Source organism: Hakea prostrata, chromosome 3 (genome assembly GCF_041222555.1).
Source record: "Hakea prostrata isolate BN-2017 chromosome 3, UWA_Hpros_2, whole genome shotgun sequence".
NCBI lineage: Eukaryota > Viridiplantae > Streptophyta > Magnoliopsida > Proteales > Proteaceae > Hakea > Hakea prostrata.
In genome coordinates this window covers 21,646,560-21,658,609 of record NC_142602.1, presented here as the reverse complement: position 1 = coordinate 21,658,609, position 12,050 = coordinate 21,646,560, and the positions used below count along the sequence as shown (strand labels likewise).

General features: G+C 39.5%; 1 pseudogene across 1 annotated transcript in view; it reads left to right on the top strand.

Moving 5' to 3' along the window:
* LOC149021564 (uncharacterized) overlaps positions 1-12,050 on the top strand; it is a 57,797-nt pseudogene that overhangs the window by 23,272 nt on the left and 22,475 nt on the right. Inside the window, exons 8-10 of the transcript XR_016172346.1 lie at positions 1,061-1,192; positions 1,271-1,384; positions 8,643-8,690. The product of XR_016172346.1 is annotated as an uncharacterized LOC149021564 (transcript). The remainder of the gene's footprint in view (positions 1-1,060; positions 1,193-1,270; positions 1,385-8,642; positions 8,691-12,050) is intronic.

The window sequence follows — 12,050 nt, the reverse complement described above, 5'->3', positions numbered from 1 at the left end:
GGGGGAAATATCCGTTGTCCAAAAAATTGTTTGCTGATATACATGTATAAGTTCTCAAACAAAAAATCAGTCTCCAGAAGTTAGCATCAAACATTGTAAAAAACATGCTCTGTGGCCTGCCAAATCTTGTTCTCCTCCACCTCGGCCAATTCATTGTTTTACTTTGATTAAGCGGTGGTTCTGGATCACAAATATCCCCAGGATCTTGCACTAGCAGCATATTAGAATGGCTACTGAAGCTTCTCAATTTCAAAAGTTACTTGAGTCAAGTAAATTATCTAGGGGTCTTTGGGTGCAAAGGACAGAGCTTCTGTTAACAGCAAATCTGTTAGCAATCTCTATCTACTGCAATTTTGCCATACCTGGCAAGTAGCATCTGTTCCTGAGACTTGGACAGTCAGATGCAATATCCAAATGCTTATCCTCCTTAGTTCTCGCAATGTCTCAGGAGCCTGGCCATGGAGAGCTTTTCTTCCACCAGGACATCTATTGTGGATATGATACAGTTTGTTAGATGTATGTAGAGGAGAGGAACCATCTAAGGTTTGAAGTTAATTGCTCTCTATGGAAGTTTGATTGCTTTTTAGGTTCTCCATTCTGGTAAGTACATTTCCATTTTCTAATATAACTGGTTGACCATTGTCCATGTATAACTCAAAACTGTTTTGATGACCATGTTGGATATGTGTTTTTTATAACGTCAGTTATTGCCAAGACGATTTTTGTTTGACAAGGCCTGTAGTAGCCATCCCACCTGTCCCATCTTGAATCATTTCTGAGCTACAAAGGAAGGTATAAATATACTAACAGTGAAAATTGGTCCTGGAGTAAGCTTGGTAGCTTTAACTAATTGAAGTACTGAAAACTTGAGTAGAATAAATTACTTATATTTATTAGTGATTTAGAACTTTTTTATTTGTGTTCAATGTTTTATTGTTTGGTAACAAAATTTTAAAGTATTCCTTGGTCATTTCTTAGTTCAGAAACTTCTTGTGGGATGATATAAAGGCTATAATAGGTATTTGTGTTTGGTTGACTTTCTGTTTTCAATGATTGTCAGATTGTGCATTGGAGAAATCAATTAAAATTTCCGGAAGACGCAAGGTTGACCCCTGAGGCTAAGGACCTTATCTGTCGATTGCTATGTGATGTTGAACATAGGCTGGGTACTGGAGGGGCTGACCAAATAAAAGTATGGTCTGGATCTTACTGTATTCTTCCTTTCTGTTCAGCTGTTGTTTCTCACACATTTTCATTCTGACTTATCCAGGCTCATCCTTGGTTCAAAGATGTAAAATGGGACAGACTCTATGAAATGGAGGCAGCTTTTAAACCAGAGATCAATGGGGAGCTAGATACTCAAAACTTTCTGAAGTTTGATGAAGTATGTCACTACATCCAGAGTGTATTAACACAACTTATTGACTTATTGTGTGTTTTGTTGTGTTTCAGTTAAATGGTTTTGCATATTACTTTAACATTTTTCATCTTTTTTATATGAATGTCAAAGGCTCACATTTATATGTTCCATGATCATCCGGCAATACATGAGATTGTATATGGTGCATTTATTTTGTACTTTTAGTTTCATAGTGTGACCTTCAGCAAAAAAAGAGTCTTCTATGCAAGAAATGTGTGCGTCGCTTTTTTTCATGACTTCCGAAGTCAACATTGCTAAACAGTGTCTCCAGCTCCTAAGCATGCAGCCACGCCAGCTTGAAGAAACAGTCTGCTGTATATTTTGCCTCCACATTCTGCCCTTCTCCTGCTAACCTGCCTTAGACCTCTACCTGTCCCTTTTCTGAGTGTCCTTTTGCTCTTAAATACTCCTCATTATTTACCCCCAGTCATGTCCGTGGCTTCCAGACTCACAATTCTCTCTGCCCCCAACTCGCACCCCACAGCCAACCCAGCCCATCCCAATACCACCAACCCTGATCTGGTCCCTTCTATAGTGAACTCATCAATTGCTTCTTTCTTTCTTACCCCTGGTCTATATACCTCGAGCCCACTCGAACTAGCAGTCGGGGCTTGATTCTATACATGCCGGAAAAAATGCTTCTCTTTGATTACTTCATTGAAGCTGTTTGATAGTTTTTTCTCCGTGTGTCACATTCTCTAGCTGCATTGGATGTTGTGCAACCCCAAAAGGGGAAAAAATCATCCTTGATACTGGCCCCCCAGTAACTCAATGCTTGCCTATGCCAGGAAGGCAGGAAGAGGCATAAGAAGCCTCCCATTAGGCGTTTGGTCATCCTTCCCCTTTAGTTCTCCAAGTCTTCAGGCTTTATTTGAAACATCAGGGTATTAGCTCCTTGGCCAAGCATGTTGAAATCCAGTCTCTCATAAAAATCTCCCCACTCTTCCTCTTGTGCCTTTCTAGAGACCAGTTTCCTCCTAGAGAATGCTTCTTGCATTGCCGCTTTCATTACCCCATCCTGGTCCTTCCACTCCAATTGTGGTCACTTCCTTAACTATCATATTTGGATTTGACGAGACCCCTACAAAACAGAAATACACTCGTTCCCCAGTGATGCGGCCCCTATTGAATGAGGGCCACTTCCATGATCTTTAAGAGAGCCAACTCATATGGGACTAAGAAAAGGTTTCTTAAAAATTTGGTTATGGGGTATGGAATAGGTTAAAGGGTATGGCCTCAACTGGATCTGGATAGGTGGTTTTTGAATTTTCTCATTAGGAAATTAGGATGGAGTGGGCTGTTAGTTTTGGAGAGATTTAGGATTGTGAGAGATATATGGTGGGATGGGGACAGATACTTGAGATATGGGATGAAAAGATATTGGAATGCGGTGAAACTTGGAAGGAATATAGGTAATAATATGAAGATGTGATCCCTCAAGTTTGGTTCGGTTTGGATGGCTAAATCGGAAGATATAAGGGTTCTTGCTTTAGGGGTTTTAAGGAGTATGAAAACTCAAGAAAATATCTATATCATAAAATCTAATGGTCAGAATGGGATCAAACTGGTATCCAAGGTCACTAGGTTTGGGTGAATGATGTGCCTAAAGTGTGGGACAGATCTAACATTTAGATTGGTCATTGGTGTATTTCTGACCTTGAATTTTGGGTGTGTTGAGAACTTCAAAAATTCGAGAAAATGGGATAAAAAGAGAAAAAAGAAAAAGGTGATAGGAGAACGGGATTAATGTAGGCTGCCAATAATCCTAAATGGAGCCTAGAGGATGGAATACTCATGGTGGGAGAGTGAGATCTCGCCACCTCAAAATACCGAGACCTTGACCGAGATGGTGAGATTGCCATTTTTTGGGCGTAATCTCGGTGGCCCATCTCGGTGGGTTTTAGGGCTCCGGTTGGGCTGAAATTTGGTATTTAGCCTATTTAAGGCCTTTTGAACACATTGGTGGCCTTGGATTGTGAGAAAATAACCCTAAGTATGTCTTCTAAGTCAACCCTATGTGTAAAACAAATTGCTGCGAAATGCAAGGTTAGACAACTTTATTTAGAGATATCAAGTTATCAACTATCAAGTATCAAATGCATTATACATTAAACTATCAAAGAACTTAAATGTTTTCAAAATTTTACCACCACAAGAAGTTTTAGTAAGTCATAAATCATAATCCATAAGTCACAATACTGCAAGAGTACAAGACAATCATGGAATGGGAATATCAAATATTGCCACTGGGATCAAATCATAAAAATTCAATCAACATCTGTAGCTGCAGCTGCTCCACCACCAACTCCAGGCTCTCCAGCATCACCAACTCCAGCAGCACCACGACCATGAGGTCCACGATCGACGTACACCAACAACTACACGTTGGACCTCTATCTCTATGAGGTGGGGTATCATATATTCCCTCACAGGAGTATGGACAACATGACACATGGGTGTATCACAATACCAGCCAGCCAAGTGTTGCCACACAACATCATTGTCCTCCATGCCTATAAATAAAAATATAAAAGCCACGTCACATATTCAAATGAAATCAATGGTAAGGACTCAGAGTACTACATTATTTGTATACAACACAAGTACACAACTACACATGTAAAAGTCTAAAGTTGGAATATTGAAACCTGATAAGTGGTTTGTAGGTTGGTATCACTCAACATTCTACATCAACTGATTCTGAACAATGGCCACATATGACTCCCAGGTCAACTCATCACTATAGTATGTCCCATATCGGTTTATGTGGGACCGATATGTCTCAATGTCAGAGTATTGGAGGAATACCACTCTAGGGTAACCGTTAATCGTGGGTGGGTGAAAGAGCCATTGCTGCTCTTGTTATTCGTGTTGCTGTTGAATATATGGGTAGGGGTTTCTAAACCAGTTAGTCAATAGTCCACCTTCACTCATGTGTACTCTCCAGGTGCAGGGTCTTAAGGAATAGCATTATTTCTATAATAAGAATACCCATTGTAATTTGACTCGATGCTATGATCCCCAAATAGGTACTCCGATGATTGCCAATTGGCCAAACTCTGCTGTTCGAACCTCTTGTGACCATGATCTAGGCTTATGCTCCCCATGTTCAATTCAAGATCCTGCATGCTTGCATCATCATTCGTTTGTCCCTGGTTTGATCTGCTCTTCCTACTCCTAGTATAAGTCCGGGCGACAGGGAAACCACGGCTCACATGTGTCGAATGACTTGGACCTGGTGGAGGTGACTCCCTTTGTTGATACTTCTACAAGCAACACCACTAGCCCGGCTGCCTCCATGACTCGATAGCTGGCTTGGAGGGATAGTATCATCAGCATCATCTGAACTCCTACTACTAGACATCACCTCAGCTGTTTCAAGTCGACCAAGTGGCTCCACAAATGGTACACTTGGTCTTACTGATGCAACTATAGCAGCCTGACCCTCATCAAAAGACATGTGACCAGCCACAACATCTGGGCCCATGGCAGCAGCAATAGTATGATCCAGCTACCCTCCTAGCCCATTCAGCACTAGACCACCTCGATCCCTAACCCCTTGATATATAACATCATCTTCCTCATTCTTTGTGGGGAGCTCATGGAATATATCAGCCAACTCAATCGGTTCCCATTTTTTTGTCATCCATATCATCTTGTATATGCCCTACTCTCAACCTCATGTTGTGATGCACATACACTATGTCCTCGAGCCTCTTACTCCCTAATCTGTTGTGTAGCTTACTATGGATGAGCGAGAAGTCCTCTCGCAACTAGAAGGTGAGCAAGTTTGTGAGAGTTCTTTAATTGCTATGTCCCTGAGATTTGGTAAACTAGTTTCATATAACACCCAACAGTCAGTTGCATAACCAAATATAAGAATGCATTAGGCAAGTAAATCTTAATACTTATACAAGTTATAGTCTTATGGACTTATTAGTCATCACTTATAGAGTTATAGTAATGAACTATTTACAAGGATCATTTTTTTGCCTAGTTGCAACCGCAGAAGGCTTTCTAAAACTCCCAGAGGCATCCTTGAACTCTTTAATCTGTACCCCAATTGTTCAATTATTGTACTTTTCTATTGTATATGCACTAATGTAAGAAGTTGAAGAAACAATTGAGTAAGTTCTCACCTCTCCATTTATTGTCCCCTATATGACGGGATTTGGCATAAGCTTCTCCACCAAGTTTTGCTCCGCATTCATCAACCTTACATTAAGCATTAGATCATTCTTGTAATGGTACTTTGGGTTAAGGTAGTAAGCTTGTATTGTAGAAATAAAAAATTTGTTTAGTGATTTAGTTGTTTACTTGTTTATAAATTATAAGTTATAATATATTAACAATGTAAATTAAAGTATACAACAAAAACTTAAAGACTTAAAAGTGACTCACCAACCAAGTGCAAAGGATACATCAAGTGCGTCTCCCATCCATCATTAATAATCCTCTCGTAAGATTTGAAGGAGCCAGGGGCAACAACTTTAACGAACTCTTTCATTTACTGGAGGGCAGCATATATGTGGGGCATTGTGGGCTTCTTCTCTGAATCAACCATCCTTAAAACAAACACAATAAGCTCTTAAATGCCCACTATCCTATTTAACTACCTCTAAAAGGAATCATCAACAATGGTTTGTTTGACTAATACTGCATCAAAGATGGCTAGATCCACGCCAATTAAACCACTCCTCACTTGCAAACATGTACCATAGACCCACCACTTTCTTCTGGAAGCTTTTCAAACCTACAAAGTTGGTGGCGAATCTAATCAATCCAGGTCTGACTAGATCACCCCTACATTGGTTCCTTATCATCTTCAGCACATAAAACCATGGTTATAAATAAAATTACTGACCCTTCTAGCCCTCTCAACCACAACATTGATATACTTTATCTTTCCAAAGTCCTTCAACATAAGATCAATCAAATGTGCTGCACATGATGTCCAAAAGCATAGTTGCCACGGTGACAAAGCGATGCGAGGCGGTTTTAGCTAGTTAGGGCGATGAGTCGACGAGGCGCCCTCCGAGGCACTTTTGAGGCGGTCGAGGCGTTTTAAGTGAAATTTTTACTTTTTAGTGTACATCTCATACACTAATTCATTATAAACCTATCTTATATATAATAAAAAAAAACTAATATTAGCCATTTAGCCTACCTCAAGTCATCCAACATACTACAAACCACACATAGTAGGTCCTAAATAAATTCCAAGTATCATCCTATCATTAACAAGAATTAAGATACGATAAAAAATGTAACTAAATAGTAAACACATAGAAGTACAAGCACATAAATCAAATGCAAATGATAAATAAATAAAAGCAGATAATATCATAAGAATTGCAGTTCAAAGGAATCTCATGTACACAGTGCATACACCAAGCAGTATATCTCAAGAATGCAAACCAAACCAGAAAAAAAAAAAAAAAAAAAAAAAAGAAGCAACTTATAACATTGTTACAACGCAGAAAAGAAAAAAAAATTCCGGCGACATAGCACCGTCTTCTGTGACAACATTGTTTGGCCCTACTAGGAGGACCACCTGCCTAAGAAGTTTGTAAAGGTAGTCAACATCTTTGATTTTATTTGAGCCATCCACTGACTTGAGGAAAGATGTCTTTCCATTGCTACTCAACATGAAATCAATGGTGGACTGTCTAGTAGGACCAGTCCATCCATCAGCTATCACAGTAACACATATGTTGTCCATCTTTCCTTCAATGAATCAATGTATTCCTCCACCTCCTGCTTCACCTTTGGTAAATATTTACAAGCTGTTGGGCCTTTAAATCCCTACACTTGCCCTAGCAACTGCATTGATCATCCCCTAATAGTATAGTGTTTTGGCTACATTAGTTGCAATGTTTTTGTACAGCATGAGTTTGCTAATTGCCAACCTAGCTTCCTCCTCCCTACTACCGTCTCTACCTCCAACAAACATATATGGAATGCTTCTTTGATAGTTGTCTTGATTCCTAAAGAGGGAGGGGTCTTGGTCAAATGTGGCACCATAATGTGCAGTCTTCCTCCTCCTTTCAGTCCTCTCACTTCCCCCACTTGCATGAAAACTATGTCTAGGTGGCATGAATGCCCCTGACCCGAACCACTTGCTCCTCTTGTCTGTCATGCCTCACATTCTCAAAATGTAAGGACTGTCTCCTAGCTTCCATTGCAACCTTTATCTGTCTTCACTTAGCTTGTGACTTAATACCCATACTCTGCCTCCTCACTTCATTGTCGTCTGACTCCATGGGTCCACCATCTCTGCCATGAACGAAATGAAGTCTCCCTTATGCTCTTTCCTCTAGAGAGGGACTGATTCCTCGTAAGTACTCCTTAACGTTACTTGGGCCATCACCTGCCTTCATAAGTCTAAAGAAACTTTGTAGGATCCATGACCACAATGTTGCCAGCATCCTTAAATTAATATGAAAAATCTTTTTGAAGCATGATTCTTTTTAGGATTAAGGACACCAGCCCCCAATTTTCTCTTATCCCTTTTCCACATATATTTGGAAAAATGCCCTTACACCTGGTTCTCTCATCCTTCATTAAGGAGTGGCTATGCTTGACTAGGGTCTTTTAGGGAGGCTCTGTCTTTGATATTGTAGGCAAGCTTGTTTTCAGGGCCACCATTTCTCACATTTGGGTGGAGCACAACCTCCACAGATGAACTTCCAAATCTCATTCTTTAGATTTGATTTATAAAACCATCTACTTTGATGTTTCATCCAAACTTCACATGCTTCTATAGACCAGTAAATGGTACACCAAGGAACATGCTTGTTACTGTTGCTCGAGTTCTTGATACCTCTCTTCTTTGCATTGCATTGGGCTGCTTAGTTGCTGCTTCCCCCCCCCCCTCCTGAAGTTTTTGGTTAAAAAAAAACCCTCCTTTTCCCATATTCATTATTCCTTTTCTTTTAATCAAGAAAATAAAATAGAATTATCCTGCTTTTCTAAGTAGTTTCATTTGTATGCTTCTGTTTAGAGAACTTTTCAGCCTGTCATATGACAGTTGAGCATGCTAGGTGAGGATAAAAGCACCTCCCAACTCATTTCATCAAGTTTGTGGTGATTATGTGTGAAGAAGGATCTAATTGACTGTCTCCTTTCCAATACACTGTTTGGCTTTTAATCTTTCAAGTCTTCAACATGATGCCTGTAGAAATCTGTTTACTAACTAGAGAATATTTGGATGATGTTGTAGCGCAATCCACCAACTGTAGCAAGAACTGGCTCTGGACACTCAAGGAAGGTATGTTGAAATTCCTGCTGAGGGAAGAGGGAAAGAAGATTTATATGATTTCCTACTTCATTTTGGACTTTCATGTTTTTAAACATCATATTGTGCATAACTAATGTGTTACTGATGTGTTATGTTAGTGTTAATTGTTGTCCTTATTTTACATGAATATAAAAGAGATATAAAAGTGAAAAAGCTCTGGTGAACCCCATCTTAATCTGATTAGTGGCTAGTTAACTGTTTGTTGTATGATATTTTTTGCTATTGCTTTGTCACAAAGAATTTGGAAAAAGCTTTCACTGTATTTTCAGAGAGTTTGTTTTTATGCTTGGTTGTCAAATGCGTATCATATAAAGAGAGGAAGGCAATCACATCCAAACTGGATTAAACGGGAAGGATCTGCCAATGAAATTATTTGGTGCTTTCTGATTTTAATTTGTATAAGGTTTCTTCTACAGAAGCAGTGTAAATTTGAAATACATCATATTGCAATAGATATTTTGGTCTTCCTAAGCTAGAACCAACAAATTTCTGTTGGCCCATGCCAGGATAACAGCATGTTTGGTCTGGCCTGGTTAGGTCAATCCTGAGATCTTTGGCCAAATGCAAGCCCATATAGCACTCCCCATGCGGAAGATTGACCCGAGTGAACCTTGTTTGTCTTTAACGCTATATTGTTAATAGAGTTGGGTAACATAGTCATTCTATAAAGAGCAAGTTACATCTAAACCCCCTGATGTTGCAATTAATTATGTCTACCACCCCTAGAATTTTAAGAATTACTTCCATCCCCCTGATCACTAACAGCGTTAGGTTTGTTATTAAAATAACAATTTGCCATTTTTCTTCTTTCTTTTATTTCTTCCCCTCTAACCTCACCCTACCAATTGCCACCACTATGCAATTTTTGAAATTCTATGGACAGTAGACATAATTGTTTGTGTTGGATTCTATTAGGAGTTAAATTAGAGTTTGTATTCCTTGTAATAGTGTACTTTCCACTTAATTATAAATAGAGGGCTTGAGATCATTGATCAATAAGCCATTCAGCCAAACATTGAGTTTCACAACATGGCATCAGAGCCTAAATATGATTAGGGAAGTGAGAAAAAAAAAAGGGAGTGTCGAACCTACCTCCTCGCCTCTCTCTCGTTGTCGCTGTCGCAGAAAGAGTGTCGAAACGATATTCTTCTTCTCTGGTTTTCTTTTGCTCTGAAATTCTGCAACTGCTCCGTCACCGAAATTCTTCTTCTCTGAATTTCTGAACCTAGACTCCATCTCCATCGCAAACTCCATCACAGTTCTGGTTTCGTAACGATAGCTTTACAGCCTCTTACATCTTCTTCTATCTTCTTCTTCTGAGTTTCGATCGATCTCTGCAGCGCCATAACCTCCACCATCATCATCGACATCACCTCTGCCATCGCCTCCGCCATTCGCCTCTACCATCGAACCCAGGTAAACGGTAACCCCTTCTAAATCCCATCTCCCTTTTGAAATCGATTTAAGCTGGCCCTTCTAAAAACCCATTAAGCCCACCTAGACCAAACCAGACCACATTTCTGAACCATATTTTGTTCCCCAATTCTTCGGTTCGAAATCCTATTTTGTTATATATATATATATATATATATATTTTATTTTTTATGTTTCAGGGGTTCATATTTTTCAGAGTTTATTTGTTTTAGTATAATAATAATAAATAAATAAAAAGGTAGATCTATTTGAGTTGTTTGGCTATTGCATTCTGCGACATTTATGTTACTTCGAAAGGGTGAAGACTGAAGAACTGCAGATAATTTTGTCAATATGACAAATATTGATGATACTCCTGCTCCCACTGGCTCCGAACATTACCACACTCTTCATCCTCTTTCAGTAAGATGTGATGGGACAAATTATTTGATTTGGTCCCGATCTACTTACCTGACTATTGCTAGAAGAGGACTTGTTGGACACATTACGGGCACCACTATCAAACCTACTACCACAGGCGTTTCACAGGATAAATGGATCTCGAATGACTCTCTTATTATGTCATTTCTCTTGAATTTCATGATTCCAAATATTGCCCGTGGATGTTTATTACTTGATACTGCTGCCCAAATCTGGAAGGCTACTACTGAAACATATGGACAGTTGGGGAATGATGCACAGGTTTATGAGCTACGAAAGAAGCTTCATGAGACTACCTAAAAGGAACTGACTGTGGCCCAATATTATGCCGCGTTGCGAGCTCTTTGGCAGGGGTTGGATTATTATGGGGATTATCATCCCACTAACCCAGATGATGTGACTACTTATGGGAAGTATATTGATAAGATTCGGGTATATGACTTTTTGGTTGAATGTGGAGTACGATCAGATTAGAGTACAAGTATTAAGTTGTTCTCCCTTTCCTACACTAGAACAGTCTTATGCTCTTGTTCAATGTGAGGAAAGTCGTCGATTAGTCATGCTTCATACTCCTATTATGGAGAAATCACCTTACAATCTGTTCGCACTAAATCTGATCCGGCTAAGGAGATTGTCAAGTGTGAGCATTGTCACAAACCATATCATACCAAGGCAAATTGTTGGAAACTACATGGGAAGCCTGCTGATTTTGAACAAAAACGAGCACAAAGAAAGGGAAAACCAAAGGCTAATCTTTCTGAGACAGTTTCCACCACACCCTCTACAGACGTTGGTTCTTCCCAGGAGGAGTTTGCTACTCTGCAACATATTCTGCAGTCTTCTACTGCTGATACAACCTCAACCACTGCTTCCTCTACTACCCATACCAACTCCTACCTTGCTACTTCAGGTAAAACTTTACAGGCTTTCAAGCTTCTTCAGTTTCTACTCCTTAGATCATTGATACAAGAGCCACAGATCATATGACAGGTTTATCCTCTTTTTTACAATATTCTCCAACTTCTGGAAAGGATAAAGTTCAAATTGCTGATGGCTCCTATTCTTCCATTGCTGGAAAAGGGACCATTCAGCATTCTCCATCACTTTCTTTGTCTAAAGTTTTACATGTTCCCTCTTTCCTATTAACTTGCTTTCTATCAGTAGTCATACACATGACTTGAATTGTAAAGTGACTTTTTTCCCATCTTACTATGTCTTCTAGGATCTGGTCACGGGGAAGGAGATTGGACGTGGAAAACTAGAAAATGGACTTTATTTGCTCTAGCTGATTAGAGAATCTACGTCTGCTTTGACCACATCTTCTATTCCGATCCATTCGATAATATCAGACCTTCATCAGTGGCACCGTAGGCTAGGTCACCCCCCTCTAGGAACTCTTAAGAAAATATTTCCTTATTTGGTTTCTTCGTAATGAGATAATTTTTTTGTAGCCACTTTTTCGCACTCTTTACTTAT